The sequence below is a fragment of the Mobula hypostoma genome, chromosome 12 (genome assembly GCF_963921235.1).
Source record: "Mobula hypostoma chromosome 12, sMobHyp1.1, whole genome shotgun sequence".
NCBI classification, from domain to species: Eukaryota; Metazoa; Chordata; class Chondrichthyes; order Myliobatiformes; family Myliobatidae; genus Mobula; species Mobula hypostoma.
In genome coordinates this window covers 7,069,543-7,085,592 of record NC_086108.1, presented here as the reverse complement: position 1 = coordinate 7,085,592, position 16,050 = coordinate 7,069,543, and the positions used below count along the sequence as shown (strand labels likewise).

Below are 16,050 nucleotides of genomic sequence, written 5' to 3'. Positions count from 1 at the left end.
CAGGAAGTTATGTTGCAAATTTATAAAGCTCTAGTTAGACCACATCTGGAGTATTACATACAGTTCTGGTCACCCCACTACAGGAAGGATGTTGAGGCTTTGGAGAGGGTGCAGAAGAGGATTACCAGGATGGTAATCCTGACGAAGGGTCTCGGCCCGAAACATCAACTGTACCTCTTTCTAGAGATGCTGCCTGGCCTGCTGCGTTCACCAGCAACTTTCATGTGTGTTACCAGGATGGTGCCTGGTTTGAGGGCATGTGCTATCACAAGAGGCTGGATAAAGTTGGGTTGTTTTCTCTGGAGCAGTGGAGGTTAAGGGGAGATCTGATAAGAGGTTGAATAAGATTAAGAGAGGCAGAAATAGAGGGGACCAGAAGTATCTGTTTCCCAGGGCTGAAATGTCTAATACTAGAGGGTATGCATTGAAGGCGAGCGGGGGCTCGAGGGGGATGCAAGTTGAATCATGGATGCCTGGAATGTGCTGCCTGGTATGGTGGTAGAGGCAATACATTAGAAGCTTTTAAGAGACGTTTGGGTAGGTACATGGATGTGAGGAAGATGGAGGGATATGGACATGGTGTAGGTAAAGAGGGATTAGGGATTTGTGTTTTTCATTTGCTTTTAGTTGGTTCAGCACAACGTTGTTTGTCAAATAGCCTGTTCCTGAGCTGTACTGGTCTATGTTATGGGGTGGCAGTACATTGCAGTAAATTACAGTTAGTATATATTAAAAAGGTTAAGTTAAATAAGTGGTGCAAAAAGAGAAAAAAAAGTAGTGAGGTAGTGTTCCTGGGTTCAATGTCCACTCAGAAATCGGAAGGCAGAGGGGAAGAAGCTGTTCCTGAATCATTGAATGTGTACCTTCAGGCTCCTGTACCTCCTCCCTGATGGTAGCAATGAGAATAGGCATGTCCTGGGTGGTGGGGGTCCTTCAGGATGGAGTGGGGTGGGCGGGGGTCCTTAAGAATGGAAAGTGCTGTGATGTGGCTGAAGTTCCAATGCTTAGCTTGGTGAGACATGGGGATGACAATGCTAACAAAAAGGTGAACAGACTCCATCATGGATGAACAGTCAAAGGGCGACACAAACCCAGCTCAGCCTCTAGTCAGCAAATCCTTGCTGAATCTATATATCGCAAGTAACACTGCAGCACTTCACTCCCGAACTGGCTTACCAGTCTGGCAGCAGATTTACACAACATCTCAGATAATTAAAGTTAATTTTTTTTTTGAATGAATGCAACAGCTATCATGTAAATCCCGATGAAGGGCCTCAGCCTGAAACGTTGGGTCTTTATTCCTCCCACTGAAGCTATCTGACCTGCTGAGTTCTTCCAGCATTTTGTGTGTGCTATCATTTAAATTGCTCTTTTATTTAAAAACTTGAAAATCAGTAGAATTCTTTGGATGAGGTCATTAGGGGGTGAAATTTCACCACCACAACAGAGAGGAAGCATGAATACAAGGGATTCTGCAGATGCTGGAAATCTGGAGCAGTACACACGGTGCTGGAGAAACTTAGCAGGTCAGGCAGCGTCTACAGAGAGGAATAAACAGTTGACATTTCAGGCAGAAACTCTTCATCTGGACTGGAAAGGATGGGTCGGAAACCAGAAGATGAGAGTGAGGGGGAAGGATGACAAGCTGGCAGGTGATAGGCGACACTACCAAAAATTCACAACAGTACAACAAGCCCCGTTCTTCCTCCGCTTTCACTCACTCACTCACATACACAGTCTTCAAGTACAATACACAGCACTTCAACCCCAGAGTAACACACACAAAATACTGGAAGAACTCAGCAGGTCAGGCAGCCATCTCAGGAAAGGAATAAACCGTCAATGTTTCAAGCCAGGACCTTTCATCAGGTCAGAGAGAAAGAGGAAGCAGATTCCCCAACATCCTTTAAATGGGGAAATAAATACATAAAAATAATTTAAAACGATTTAAATGATTGGGATTAATTGCCTCTTTTCCACAGCTGGTTAACATTGAATACAGGTTTTCTGGGTCACTGTGGACTATTGAATTGTTCAAACTGGACTCTTTCAGTTTTATGGTTCTTGCATTCTGCGTTTTTGCACGTTCTTTCTTGTTGCCATTTGAAGCGATTTGTTAGTTTTTTGTGCACGGGAGAGGTTTTAGGTTTGATGGTCTTGTTGCCATTTGGCGCTATTGTGAGATTTATTGTTTTTGTTGTGGGGTGTTAATGCTTTTCTTTGAATGACTTTCATTGTTTGTTTTATGGCTGTCTGGAGAAGACAAATCTCAGTTGTGTACTGCATGCAGACTTTGATAATAAATGGACCTTCAGACCTTTGTATTTCATAATTTAACCATAGGTTAACATACAATGTTGATTAAATAGACATCTGTGTTATGCACCAACACTTTCAATAAATGTGTAGAAGCTTGAATGATTTTCATTCAAATGGGTTGTGAACTCAGCCAGCTCCAGCATTGGCAGTAACCTCCCCACCAACGAGCACATCTTCAATAGGTGGTGCCTCAAGGCGGCATCCATCATTAAGGTCCCTCACCACCCAGGATATGCCCGCTTCTCATACTACCGTCAGAGAGGAGGCACAGGAGCCTTGGAGAGACACCCTCAATGTTTTAGGAACAGCTTCAAGGTTCAAGGTACAAGGTACATTTATTATCAAAGTATGCATGCAGTATATCACTGAGATTTGTCTTCTCCAGGCAACTACGAAACAAAGAAAACCATGGAAGCAGTTCAAAGAAAAATGTTAACCCTCCCATGCACCAAAGAAAGTCACGGAAACAGCAACATGGACATCAACCACCCTCTCCATGCGCAAAAAAACAAATCGCGCAAATGGCAACAAGAACATCAAACCCCCCAAGCTCCACTGGTGCACACAAAAAAAAACAATCGCGCAAACAGCAACAAGAAAGAACGGGCAAAAACACAGAATATAAAACATAAAACTGAAAGAACCACAGTCCAATGCATAATTTACAGACCCAGAACATCGATATCATCCTCCGACAGCATCTTGGGACAGAGAGAGACCACCCAAACACAGAGACCTTCCCCTGGGAGCAGCAAGCAAGAGAGACACAGACACTATACATAGACACGAGGAAATCTGTAGATGCTGGAAATCCAAGCAACACACATAAAATGCTGGTGAACCCAGCATCTATTGGAAGAGGTACAGTTGATGTTTCGGGCTGAGACCCTTCGACCTGAAACATCAGCTGTACCTCTTCCAATAGATGCTGCCTGGCCTGCTGCGTTCACCAGCATTTATGTGTTGCTGACACTATACATAATTGTTTATGTATTGCACTGTACTGCTGCTACAAAACAACAAATTTCATGAAGTACAGTACTGTGTAAAAAGTCTTATGACATATATATTGCTAGGGTCCCAAGGACTTTTGCACAGTACTTTCATAATTTTATGTATTGTCTTGTACTGCTGCATCAAAAAAAAATCATGTCAAATGTGAGTGATGATAATCCTGATTCTGATAAAAGTCTCTATTGTGTACTGAGAGTGGGAAGGGGGTAGGGAGAGGAGAATCATGGTTAGAAAAAGGGGGAGAGAGTGGGGAGGGAGCGGGAAGTACCAGACACACTGCACAATGATTAATAAACCAATTGTTTCGAATCAAATGACCTTACCTGGTGTCTCAGGGCTGGGTGTGTCCGTACCCACGTCACCCCCTGCTCCTGGTACTCCTCCTCTGCTGTCACTCACCCATCCCATCCTGCCGGTGCTCCACCCTCACCATTCCCAACACCCTTTGTTCCAGCCAGTTACAAGCCTGCTCTCCGCTCCATATTGACAAATACAGTCCTGTGCAAAAGTCTGAGGCATCTTAAATATATGTATTAATATATGTGTGTGTAATGTACGTATATATATACAAGTACTGTGTATCAGTGATAATACACCTGATTCTGATGATTTGGTAACAATGCTGACAGTACCAGTCCCAAAATGTTTTTCCATGTCAAATACAAGGACCCCAACAGCAGAGAGCAATGTTAGCTTTTTTTTTATATAACGTTAGTGAATCTCAATAAAGATGCTACAAATTTAGAGCAACACACACAAGAAGATGGAGGAACTCTACAATTCAGACGGCATCTCTGGAGAAAATGAACTGTTGACATTCCACAGGGAGGATCCTATATCAGGGCTGGAAAGGGGGGAAGAAGCCAGAACACTGCCTTACTTGCTAAGTTCCTCCAGCAATGAGTTTGTGGTACCCAGAAATCATGTATTTTAAAACTTACAATTTTAAACAGTGGGATCATAATGCCAAGGCAAAATAAAAGCACACTGGCTAAATAAACTGTCCTGATCTGCGCCCTTTTGTGCTTGAGGCACAAAGAGAAACACAAGGGTAATAAAGCTCACTCTTTTCTGGGCACTAGTTCTTTCATCTGAATCATTGCTGGGTGGGAAAAGGTGGGGCCCACCTGTGATGCCTGGGGTGGTTAAATAACATCACTCACAATCGCAGGTCCTCACAATGAAGAATAGTTTTCTGGAAGGTTCCTAACAGCAGCAGAACAGACAGTCTGGCTCTGTGTCTTCAAGATGTGGGACAAATAATGTGCACGGAAAAAGTAATTACCTCATTTCAGAAAATTGCTCAATAGTTCAGTTTTCTTAAATGACCCGTAATTTCTCTCCCACCCCCACCAACCCTTCACCTTTTCTCTTTTATCAATCCCCGTTCTGGTTTCTCCTCACCTGCCTACTATATCCATCTGGTGCTCCTCCCCCTCCCCTTTTCCCACGGTCCACTCTTCTCTCCTATCAGATTCCTCCTCTTTCAGCGCTTGATCTCTTCCACCTATCACTTCCCAGCTTCTTACGTCAACCCCCTCCTAAACAACCTACTTACCCCTCACCTAGTCTCACCCATCACCTGCCACCTCCCAACAACCCACTTACTGCCCCACCTATCACCTTCCAGCTTGTACTCCTCTCTCCCCTCCTCCCACCTCTTTGTTCTGGCCTCCCCGCCGTCTTCTTTTCCAGTTCTGGTGAAGGGTCCTGGCCCAAAACATCAACTGTTTGTTCCTCTCCATAGATGCTGCCTGACCTGCTGAGTTCAGCATTTTGTGTGTGTTACTCAGGATTTCCAGTATCCGCAGATTTTTTTTCTGTTTATCAATAATTGTGTTTTTTGGCAGTGAACCCATAAAACACACATGGAGGGATAGGACACTGAGGTAACATTGATTGGTGGACACGAAGGACTGAATGGTCTGTTTCTAATTTTCTATGTTTCTATAAATAGAACACCATCATCATCATGTGCCATGTCACATGCCGTGGACGATCATGGTCTTTGACCAAGATTGTTTATGGAAATTCTTTTTCTACAGAAGAGATTTACCATCGCCTTCTGGGCAGTGTCTTTACAAGATGGGTGACCCAGCCATTATCAATACTCTTCAGAGATTGTCTGCCTGGTGTCAGTGGTCGCATAACCAGGACTTGCGATATGCACCAGCTGCTCATACAACCATCCACCACCTGCTCCCATATCCCGTGACCCTGATCCAGGGGGAGGAAGGCCTAGGCAGGTGCTACACCTTGCCCAAGAGTGACCTGCAGGCGAGCGGAGGGAAGGAGCACTTTACACTTCCTATGGTAGAGATGATCTTTACCCCGCCACCCGAAGGGAAACATTAACCAAGTTAAAAATAAAATGCAGCTGATTTGAGTCAACAGAAGCTACTGGATCTCATCTGTCAAAATAATAAAGCTTCATGTATAAAAACAACATTGGGAAGTTTTCTAATTAATTCCAGAAAGAGACTTTATCTCTTCCAAATGAAACCAAAATAACACAAAGTTCTGTAAGCACTCAACAGCATCTGTGGAAGGAGGGTAGAGGAAATAATGCAGATTAATCACCCTACAGAATAGGGAAAAGACTCGAATGGAAGTTTAACACTGCAGAAAATGGGGACTTGGAAAGAGAATGAAAAAGTGTGTGTTTGGCTGGATAACCAGAAAGGCGAGCGACACAGGTTGACTATTGTCACGTGACCGGCAACAATGAATATAGAATTGAGTCAGGTTTTATAAAAACAAACAGACATTTACTAAACTCTGCTCAAAAAAATAGCGAAATGTATTTAAACAACTAACTTAACCGGAAGTTAACTGCTATACGGTAACTCTGGAACAGTTCTGAAAAGGGTAAATGCGAAAACAGTTCTTAAAAGTGGTAAATTCGAACACAGTTCTTAGAATGGTAAATTTGGAAGTCCAAGAGATTTATACAGTCAATTAGGAGAGACTTTCCTGAAGTAAAGAATTCCTCCAAGACGTGACATTACTGCTGATCCCAGCCAGAAACTGCCTTGTCCGCAGGATTCACCATGACGGAAATAAAACGGTTTAAAGGAACTGACCTTTTCTTCTGGAGAATAGACACTGCACAACCCTTCCTGCTTGAGCAGAGGTTTATCTCATGCAGATCACCATTTCTTGAACGAAGGTTCAATAAAGGTTGATCCTCTCCAAAATCGCCGAACGATATCAGCTTTACTCGACTCGGCGAATTCCTGTACTTTGGTAAGGTCTTCACTCTCCAATACTACTTACAATAGAAGTATTGTAATGACATGACACCTTTTATACCCGTGGCGAACATGTCATCACGTGACCTCACACTGGCGGGAAAATTACATCACCCCACCATCAACGACCATTACTTCATGATCATAAGATACCACAGTCACAAGATATCCATGAGGTATGTAACACTATAGAGGATTCGATATGCATTTATTATCGAAGTATGTTTGCAGTATACAACCCTGAGATTTGTCTTCTCCTACAGGCAGCCACGAAACTAAGAAAACACGGAACCCATTCAAAGGAAAGCATCAAACACCCGCCCAAGCGCAAAAACAAATCACGCAAACGGCAACAAGAAAGAACAAGCGGAAACACAGGGTATAACACACACGATGGAAAGACTCCATATTCAGTTCAGCTTAGTGTTCATTATCTGCAAGTGCCCCGATTCAAAGCCGCCCAATAGCAACAGAAAAAGGAGTAACCAGAAACATATCAATATGAACTACAGTCCGATCTACAAACTGCAGATCCAGAACTTCGCCCCAGGAGCAGTGAGCAAGAGGGAGACAGAGACAGTCACTTGCAGACACCTTCCTCTGGCAACAATGAGCGAGAGGCTTGTTGATGGCGCTGAACACTCACTCATCTTCTGCATTCACCTCGATGTTATCAATCTTCCTTGTTGCTTTAATTGGTGAGAAATGGAGTCAATCACGGGGCTTGTGCCCACTCGCCTCCTGGAATCCTCTCAGAGACAGCAAAGCGCCAGATTGTTCAATTGGCTCGAAAACACACGATCAAACTGTAGGTAACAGGCTCCAACAGTACCAGAACCACATTTAAAAGAAAAAGATTTAAGAAGTGAAAGAAACTTCTATAAAGGCTGGAAGTAAGAAGTATGCTTGGGGAGGTGTAAAGAGATATGAATAAAAGCTGAAATTTAGAGCGAGGGAATAAAAAAAATGCAGGAAATGTGAGAGGCAAGGCAGGAATGGCCAGTTATCTGAAGTTATATTAAATTCAATGTAACTGCGTTTTTTAAAAAATTTCAATTATGTTAAAATTTTATGAAAGCGAGCTCTGCTTTGTTTTGATGCATTTAGTGCAACTCAACTCTATTCAATTAGTTCAACTGGAGATTCTGGAAGTACAAGCACACTGCTAGTCATAACTCAGAGACATGTGGGAAACCACCCCAGGGCAAGCCGGTTGTAGGTTTGTTCAGAATAGCTGAGCTGCCTCAGGGCAAGCTGTCACAGGCCCTCCCAGAATGGCCGAATCACCTCGGGGCAAGCTGTTGTAAATTTGGTCAGATGGCCGAACCACCTCCGGGCAAGCTGCGAAAGGACTCAAAGCTGTGGGTAGGGAAAGGACTCAAAGCTGTGGGTAGGGAAAGGGCAGGGAAAAGAAAAGCTAAAAGATTAAATCAATAAGTATCAGATTACTAATTGCTAAAAGCTCCGAAAGAAGATTAGACAGGAGGAAACAAGATAAGAAAAACAAAATAAACAGGATGGCACACAGAAGAACATTCTTTGGAGACACACAGAAGAAAATGGGGAAAAATAGCTGCAGGGACAGTGAAAGGAGTTTAGCAGCTGTTTCCTCCACTGGAAATATGGTGACATGGCTAAGCCAGTAATGAGACTGTACGTGAAGTTCAGTGGAACTGTAGGCCAGTCATGAAATATTCACTAAAATACAATATTTATGTAACCAGGACCTGGTGGAATGAATCCAATAATGCTTAAAGGAAAAGTGGTATTACTGCAAGTAATTTCAAGCAATTCTCAAAACACAGATCTATTTTTCACTTTCGCAAATTGTTGCTCTGCTCTCCACCATCACCCAGGTACAGACGCTGGGAGGGTTCCCACCGGCGCTACGTCCGAGCTGGGAGGAGGAAAGTGGCCACTGAGTGTTACGCCAGCGACTGCTGCTGGAAGTCAACAGATCTGAATGGTTGGCAAGATGCTGCATTCTTATTTCAACCATGAATATATCCTATAGTCAGTAACATCCAGGCTCAGCTACGTACCAAACGACAAGGAAACTGGAGATGCCTTCCTCTACAGCCCTCATCATTCCTACCCACCTGGCTTCACCTATCAGCTTCTGGCTCTCCTCCTCCCCCTCGCCCCAACTTTTTATTCTGGCATCTTTCCCCTTCCTTTCCAGTCCTGAAGAAGGGTCTTGGCCCAAAACGTCAACTGTTAAATTCTTAACTATACTCTGCCTGACCTGCTGAGTACCTCCAGCATTTGTGTGTTGCTTAAGAGTGGATCTAGCCTACTGGTCCATCAAGACTACCTTGCCATTCAACATAATTTTCAGCTCCTCAGCTGATCCCAAACTGCTAGTAAAACTCTACTGCTGTACTCAAGGTATTTGCTGTCTGAAGAAAAAAAAATAGGTCAAATCATTGGGTATATTTAAAGTAGAGGCTGATTACTCAGGGCATCAAAGATTTGGAGAGAAGCCAGCAGAAAGGGGTTGAGAAGATAAAACAAATCAGGCATGATAGAATGCTGGAGACTCAATGGACAGAATGTCCTAATTCTGCTCCTACGTCTTATGGTCTACTATACAGGAAGCCTATAGCTTGCATGTACTCAGCAGTTTCCGTAAACAAGTATAAAAGGACTATAAGCTTCATCTATTTTTGTTTAATCTACTCAAAATCCCAGGTTTAATACCTCACAAGACAGCATTAATTTCTTTCATAAATTCATTAGCATTCGTTTTAATATAAAAGCAAGGATGTAATGCTGAGGTTTCATCAGGAATTGTTCAGGCTATACTAGGAATACTGTGAGCAGTGTTGGGCCCCTCTCTAGGAAAGGATGTGTCAGTATCAGAGAGGATACAGAAGCTCACAAGAATGATTCAGGGAATGAGAGGGTTAACGTATGAGGAGGGTTTAATGGTTCTGGGCCTGAACTTGCTGGAAGTTTAATAGAATGGGGGGTGGGGGGAAGGGAAGGGAAGAAACCTATCCAATATTGAAAGATCTGGATAAGAGTGGAAGTGGGGAAGATGTTTTTTGTAGTAGGACAATGTTAAGGGGGAACTACTTTAGCCAGAATCGTTGTGAATCTGTGGAATTCATTGTCATAGTCAGCTGTGGAGGCCAGTTCATTGGGTGTATTCAAAGTGGAGGTTAATAGGTTCTTGATTAGTCACGATGTCAAAGATTACTGGGAGAAGGCAGGAGAATGGGGTTGGGGGGGAGGAATAATAAATCAGCCATGGTGGAGCAGATTTGATGAGCCAAATCGCTCAATTCTGCTCTTATGACTTATGGTCTATTAATAGCTCAGCACCTACTCAGTTAAAATTGCCATCAAGTCCCCAAAGTGGATTTAACATAGAGATGAGAGTGCTAACCAGTGAATCACTACTGACATGAGGATATTGCACACAGGATGACTTGCAAGCTCACCAGAACTTTATTGCTGCAAACTGTATGATCATGAATCATAACCATGCCTCGACTTATTTCAGTAATTCACAGAAGCCACGATATTCTAAAACAGGTTGAGTGCTCCTTATCCCAAATGCTTGGGGCCTGAAGAAGTGTTTGGATTTTGGGATATATAATAATATAGCTCAGAATCTGGGCTATCCAAGGATGCAGCCTAGAAGACAACCCCACCTTCAGGGTTCTGAGGCTTCACGGCCCTGTGGATGAACCAATTCCTAGCCAGTGTCGCTGACTAAAAGCTTTAAGCAAAATCTGTTAGAATACATATGTGTCACTACATACAACCCCTAGATTCCTTTTCCTGCAGGCATACTTAACAAATCTGTAGAACAATAATTGTAAAAAGGATCAATGGACAACAGACTGTCCAAATGCAAATATAAAGAAATAGCAAAGAAATAATGAGCATGAAATGTAAGACCACCGGTTGTCGGAACACCAGAAGTCGAATGGGTGTAGTTATCTTACCCCTTTTGTTCAGGAGCCTGTTGGGTGAGAGGTAGTAACTGCTCTTGAAGCTGGTGGTGTTCTGAGGCACCTGTACCTTCCACCCGATGGCAGCAGGGAGAAAAGAGCATAGCCTGGGTGGTGGGGATCTTTGATGATGGAAGCTGTTTTTCTATGGCAACATTTCATGTAGATGTGCTCAATGGTTGGGAGGGTTTTACCCATGATATACTGGGCCAAATCCACTCAAAGGCATTGGTGTTCCCATACTAGGCCATAATGCAGCCAGTCAGCACACTTAACACCACACATCTATTGAAGTTTGCCAAAGTTTCTGATGACATGCCGAATCTCCTAAGACTCCTGAGGAAGTAGAGGCGCTGTCATGCTTTCTTTGCAATTATATTTACATGATGGGTCCGGGACAGGTCCTCTGAGACAGATACACCCAGGAATTTAAAGTTGCTGATCCTCTCCAGTGACTGAAGCATCGTGGGAGAAAATGAAATATCGGGAACAGCCGCTCAACTGTCAGAGGTCTTGGTACCTGACAAATCGTTCGCTCTCTCTGTGGTAGGAGAGAGTTTGCGGCCGATTCTGAAATCGGAGAACTTAAGAAACACCAATGCGGCACCACAAATAGTCAGTTGTTTTGTTTTTATCCGCTCTTGCTGAGCGAGTCCTCTCTGCCCCTTTCTTAGAGAGGGCGAGAGAGACTGTGAAATCAAATTGTCGGGTGAATGATGAGTTTTTGTTGTACTGCAGATATCATGGTCCCTTGGAGGCTTTTCTATTGCTTGTTTGGTGAGTGCTGGGTGCTGATGTTTCTTGCTGAATTAAGTGGGGTGAGGGAGGGGGAAGGTTTGATGCTTTGCTGCTGCTTGTGCGTGGGAGGAAGAAGGGTGGCTTTGGGGTTCTAATGTTTTTACGATTACTCATTCTTTGGGATACTCTTCTGTTTTTGTGGATGTTTGTGAGGAGCAAGAATTTCAGGCTGTATATTGTATACACACGTCAGAATATAAATAAAACAATAATTTATTCTTGTGGAACATCCCATACATCCTAATGGAGTAAGAATTCTTATGGATGAAAACATGGCAGAAAGTGTTTTAGGACATTGGGCAATATCAGAAAGAGTGGTCCTTGTTAGATTCAGAGGACAACCATTTGATTTAGCAGTTTATATAGGTATATGCACCAACAACAGATAGAACAAATGAGGATATAGATAAATTCTATGAAGAGCTTGAACAAGCAAAGAATGGATGCAAATCTCAAGATATTGTTATTGTCATGGAAGATCTAAATGCTAAAGTAGGACAAGGTGCTGATGGAAATACCATAGGAAAATTTGGACTAGGGGAAAGAAATGAAAGAGGTGAGAAATGGGTAGAATGGTGCAAGATGAATAATCAGGTCATTATGAATACCTACTTTAAAAACCATCCAAGATGCTTGTGGTCCTGGAAAAGTCCAGGTGATAACACTAGAAATCAAATTGACCTTATTGCTATAAACCAAAGATTTAGAAACTCAGTGACTCAATACAAAACATATCCAGGTGTAGACTGTAATAGTGACCGTAACCCAGTAGTATGTCATGTAAAAGTAAAACTTAAAAAACTAAAGAAGCAAAAACCTGAACAATCCCTTGACTACTCGCAATTAATTAAAGAAGAAAACTTAAGGGACAAAAATTTACAATTGAAGTAAGGAATAGATTTCAAAGTCTAGAAATAGAATTGGTTGAAGATGATAGCAATCATGTAGAAATGAAATTTAACTCTCTAAAGGATACCTTGGTAGAATCAGCAAAGTCAGTGATTCCTAAAAAAGAAAAAAGCACAAAGAATAAATGGATGACAGATGAAATCAAAAATCTAATGGAAGAAGGGAGATGGAAGAAAGCAAATCCTATAGAATACAAGTCCTTAGATAAAAAAGTTAAAAGCTTATGTCAAAAAGCCAAAGAAGAATGGTTAAACCAGGAATGTGAGCAAATAGAAAGAATCCCTATTACTGATCCAAAAAGGTTACATCAACAAATCAAGAATATCACTGGTAAAAAGCTCCTCTGTTCTTCAGGTGGATGTTTGAAAGCAAAGGATGGTACCATTGTCATGGAAAAAAATGAGATTATGAACCGATGGACTGAGTATGTTCAGGAATTGTTTGAAGACGATCGAGGCGAAAAACCAGAAATTAAGAAAAACATTGAAGGTCCAAGTATTTTAAAATCTGAAGTTCATAATGCAATAAATAAGATGAAGAAAGGCAGCAGGTCCTGGTGAATTAGTAATAGAACAAATTTTTGCCCTTGAAGATTATGGAATTGAAAAACTTACTGATTTAATCAATGACATTTATGAGACTGAAATAATACAGGAAGAGATGGGGGAAAAAAAAAATCAGTATTTATCACTCTTCCTAAGAAACCTGGAGCAATAGAATGTGAATTACATAGGACCATAAGTTTAATGAGTCATATCACCAAGATACTTTTAAGGATTTTGATGACAAGAACTAAAAGTAAGATACAAACTGAAATAGGCAAAGAACAATGTGGTTTTGTGAAAGATAAAGGTACAAGAAACACAATATTGATGTTAAGGATACTATCAGAATGAGCTATTCAAGTGCAAAAAGATTTGTTTGTTTGTTTTATCGACTACACAAAAGCATTTGATAAAGTGAAGCACAATAAGTTATTTGAAATATTACAGAAAACTCTAGATCTAGATTCGAAAGACCTCTGTCGAATCAGAAATCTGTACTGGGAACAAACTGCCGCCGTAAGAATAGATGGAGAAGTGAGTCAGCTTACGAAAATCAAGAGAGGCGTTAGACAAGGGTGTGTTTTCTCCCGATTTATTTAGTGTGTACAGTGAAACAATATTACAAAAATAAGAGACATCTTGGGAATCAAAGTTGGTGGTGAAAACATCAATAATTTCAGATATGCAGATGACACTGTGTTAATTGCAAGTACGGAGGAAGAACTACAAAATTTTAATTGATATAATTGTTGAAGAAAGTGCAAAAATAGGACTATCAATTGCAAAAAGACAGAATATATGGTGAGATCCAAAAAGGAGAATCCTATCTGCAGGCTGAGAATAAACAGGGAAGACATAAAACAAGTACAGAACTTTTGCTACTTCAGAAGCTGGGTGACATCAGATGGCAGGTGCGACATGGACATCAAAAGAAGAATAGGGATGGCAAAAGGCACCTTTACGAGAATGAAGAGTATACTGACCAATACTAAACATGACAACCTGCCTCAGGGAACTGAAATGTTATGTTTATCCAGTTATGTTATATGGCTAAGAATGTTGGACAATATCTAGCAGACATCCCACCCCGCAAAATTCATTTCAGGGAGGTAGCACCATCAATTTGCGGGAGACTTCCGGGAGAGGTGGGATGTCTGCAATGGAGTAGCTCCTTAGCAGCTGGCCAGCTAGTTTAAATAACGTTAGCTATGCTAATGAACGAATGACACCTGTTAAACTCACCTCACCATGTCTTTTACAGTCTTTACCCACCATGGGCAATAGAAAAGTCACTGTTGCAAACAGTGCAGCGAGCAACACTGTCATTATTTTTGACCCCTATTAGGCAGGGGTACACTTTAGTGTAGTCTGGGGTGACGTACGTTTCATATTTTCTTTTTTTGGAACACTCCCGCTCTTGGTCTTGAGCGCGCTCTCTCGCTCGTGGTCGCTTTCTCTCGCGCTTGCTTTCTCGCTCTTGCTCTCTCTCTCTCTCTCTCATGGTCTCTCTCATGGTCTCTTTCTCGCTTGCTTTCTTGCTCTTGTGCTCGCTCTTTTTCGCGTGTTCTCTCACACTCGCTCTCAAAAAAAAATCAATTTCTGGGACATTGTATATAATTTGCGGGCATCAGGGAGCCACTATTAATATGCGGGAGACTCCTGGAACTTCCGGGAGAGGTGGGATGTCTGATCTAGTAACATGAGGAGACGAATTGTAGCAGCCGAGATGTGGCTTTTGAGGAGGATGCAAAGAATATAATGGACGAAACGAATATCTAACGAGGATGTCATGAACAGAGCAAACACAAAAAGAGGAATAATGTATGAGATCATGAAAAGGCAACGTAACTTCATTGGACATGTGATTAGGAAAGAGGAGTTAGAATGCACTGTAATTATGGGAAAGATTGAAGGGAAGAAAGCTAAAGGAAGACAAAGACAAATGATGATGGAGACAGCAACCAGAGAACTGGAAATGAATACCAATGAATTGATCCACTTAACCCGAAACAGGAGTGTGTGGGCCATGGCAGTCAAAGCTCAAACTGGGCACGGCACCTGATGATGATGATGATGATGATGATATTGTATACATTCTCTGATATTAAATGGAGCTATTGATCGCCATCATTTCTGACTCTGAATTTATGTGCTACAGGTAAGCGGTCTTTGTCTTATGCTTGTTCATCACACATCACATAGACATAAGAGCGTGGACATCCATGGAGATGAGCACCTGAAAACAATTAAACACGCAGACACGCCTGTGTGCAAAAGGGCGTTGTTTACTGCGCGGTTCCATTTATCTTGCCGAGCTGGCGGACGTAGGAATCTGAGTGCTCTCGTCCCTGGAGAAAGCGCCAACAATTAACTAGAGCTGATATTCTGTGCAAACGCAAAAGCAGCTCATTCGTCCACTGAAATGTGACAGGAACATCTTGCTCACCAGATGGATTTTGAACAGATCGGATGTGGAGATAACAACAGGGAGTGGTGCTTTAATATCAAAGTGTTTATGACATATTAATATGGTGTCCAACCGCATGGTGTACCAAAAACAAATACTCTCTATTGTGTACATTTAACATTGAATCTGCCTACTTAATCAGTTATCATGGGAATGCCTTATGTAAGCAAGTCCACAGAAGCTGGAATCCAGGCAGCATCCGCTAGACAGTACTGTCATACATTCAGTTCTTACACTCTCCGACATTCTACTGTGCTGAAGAACATTTTAAGCTTTCCCACCGTTCACAGAGCAAATCTGTTGCTCTCCTACACAAATTGACACAGGAGTAAGAGTGATCTTTGCATCAGGGGCATTCCTGGGCACCAACTTCTCAGAGGATCTATCCTGGGCCCAACCCATTGATGTCATCAGTAAGAGGACTTGCCAGTGGCTCTACTTATTTAGGAGGTTGAGGAGAATTAGTATGTCAAATATTCTTGCAAATTTCTAAAGTTCAAAGTAAATTTTATTATCAGTACATATATGTCGCCACGTATTGTACAACTGAGATTCATCCTTATCCTTTTGCAGGCATACTCAGCAAATCTATAGAACAGTAACTCTAACAGGATCAATGAAAGATCAACCAGAGTGCAGAAGACAGCAAATTGTGCAAATGCAAAAATAAATAAATAGCAATAAATAATGAGACCATGAGAGCCAGGGATGTGGGGGGGGGGGGGTGAAATCGAATTTCTGAACAGTACACCAATGCCACTTCACTATTTGTCTTCTGCACTAAT

General features: G+C 42.0%; 1 protein-coding gene across 11 annotated transcripts in view; it reads right to left on the bottom strand.

Annotated features, from left to right (window-relative positions):
- The window catches only part of LOC134354592 (serine/threonine-protein kinase PAK 4-like), a 220,052-nt gene that overhangs the window by 77,735 nt on the left and 126,267 nt on the right, over positions 1–16,050 (bottom strand). The window contains exon 1 of one of the 11 annotated variants that reach the window (XM_063063573.1): positions 3,657–3,674. The exons of the other annotated variants lie outside the window; for them this stretch is intronic. The gene's annotated coding sequence lies outside the window, so the exon portion shown is untranslated. Of the gene's footprint in view, positions 1–3,656; positions 3,675–16,050 lie in introns of those variants that run through there. 11 annotated transcript variants of the gene reach the window in all.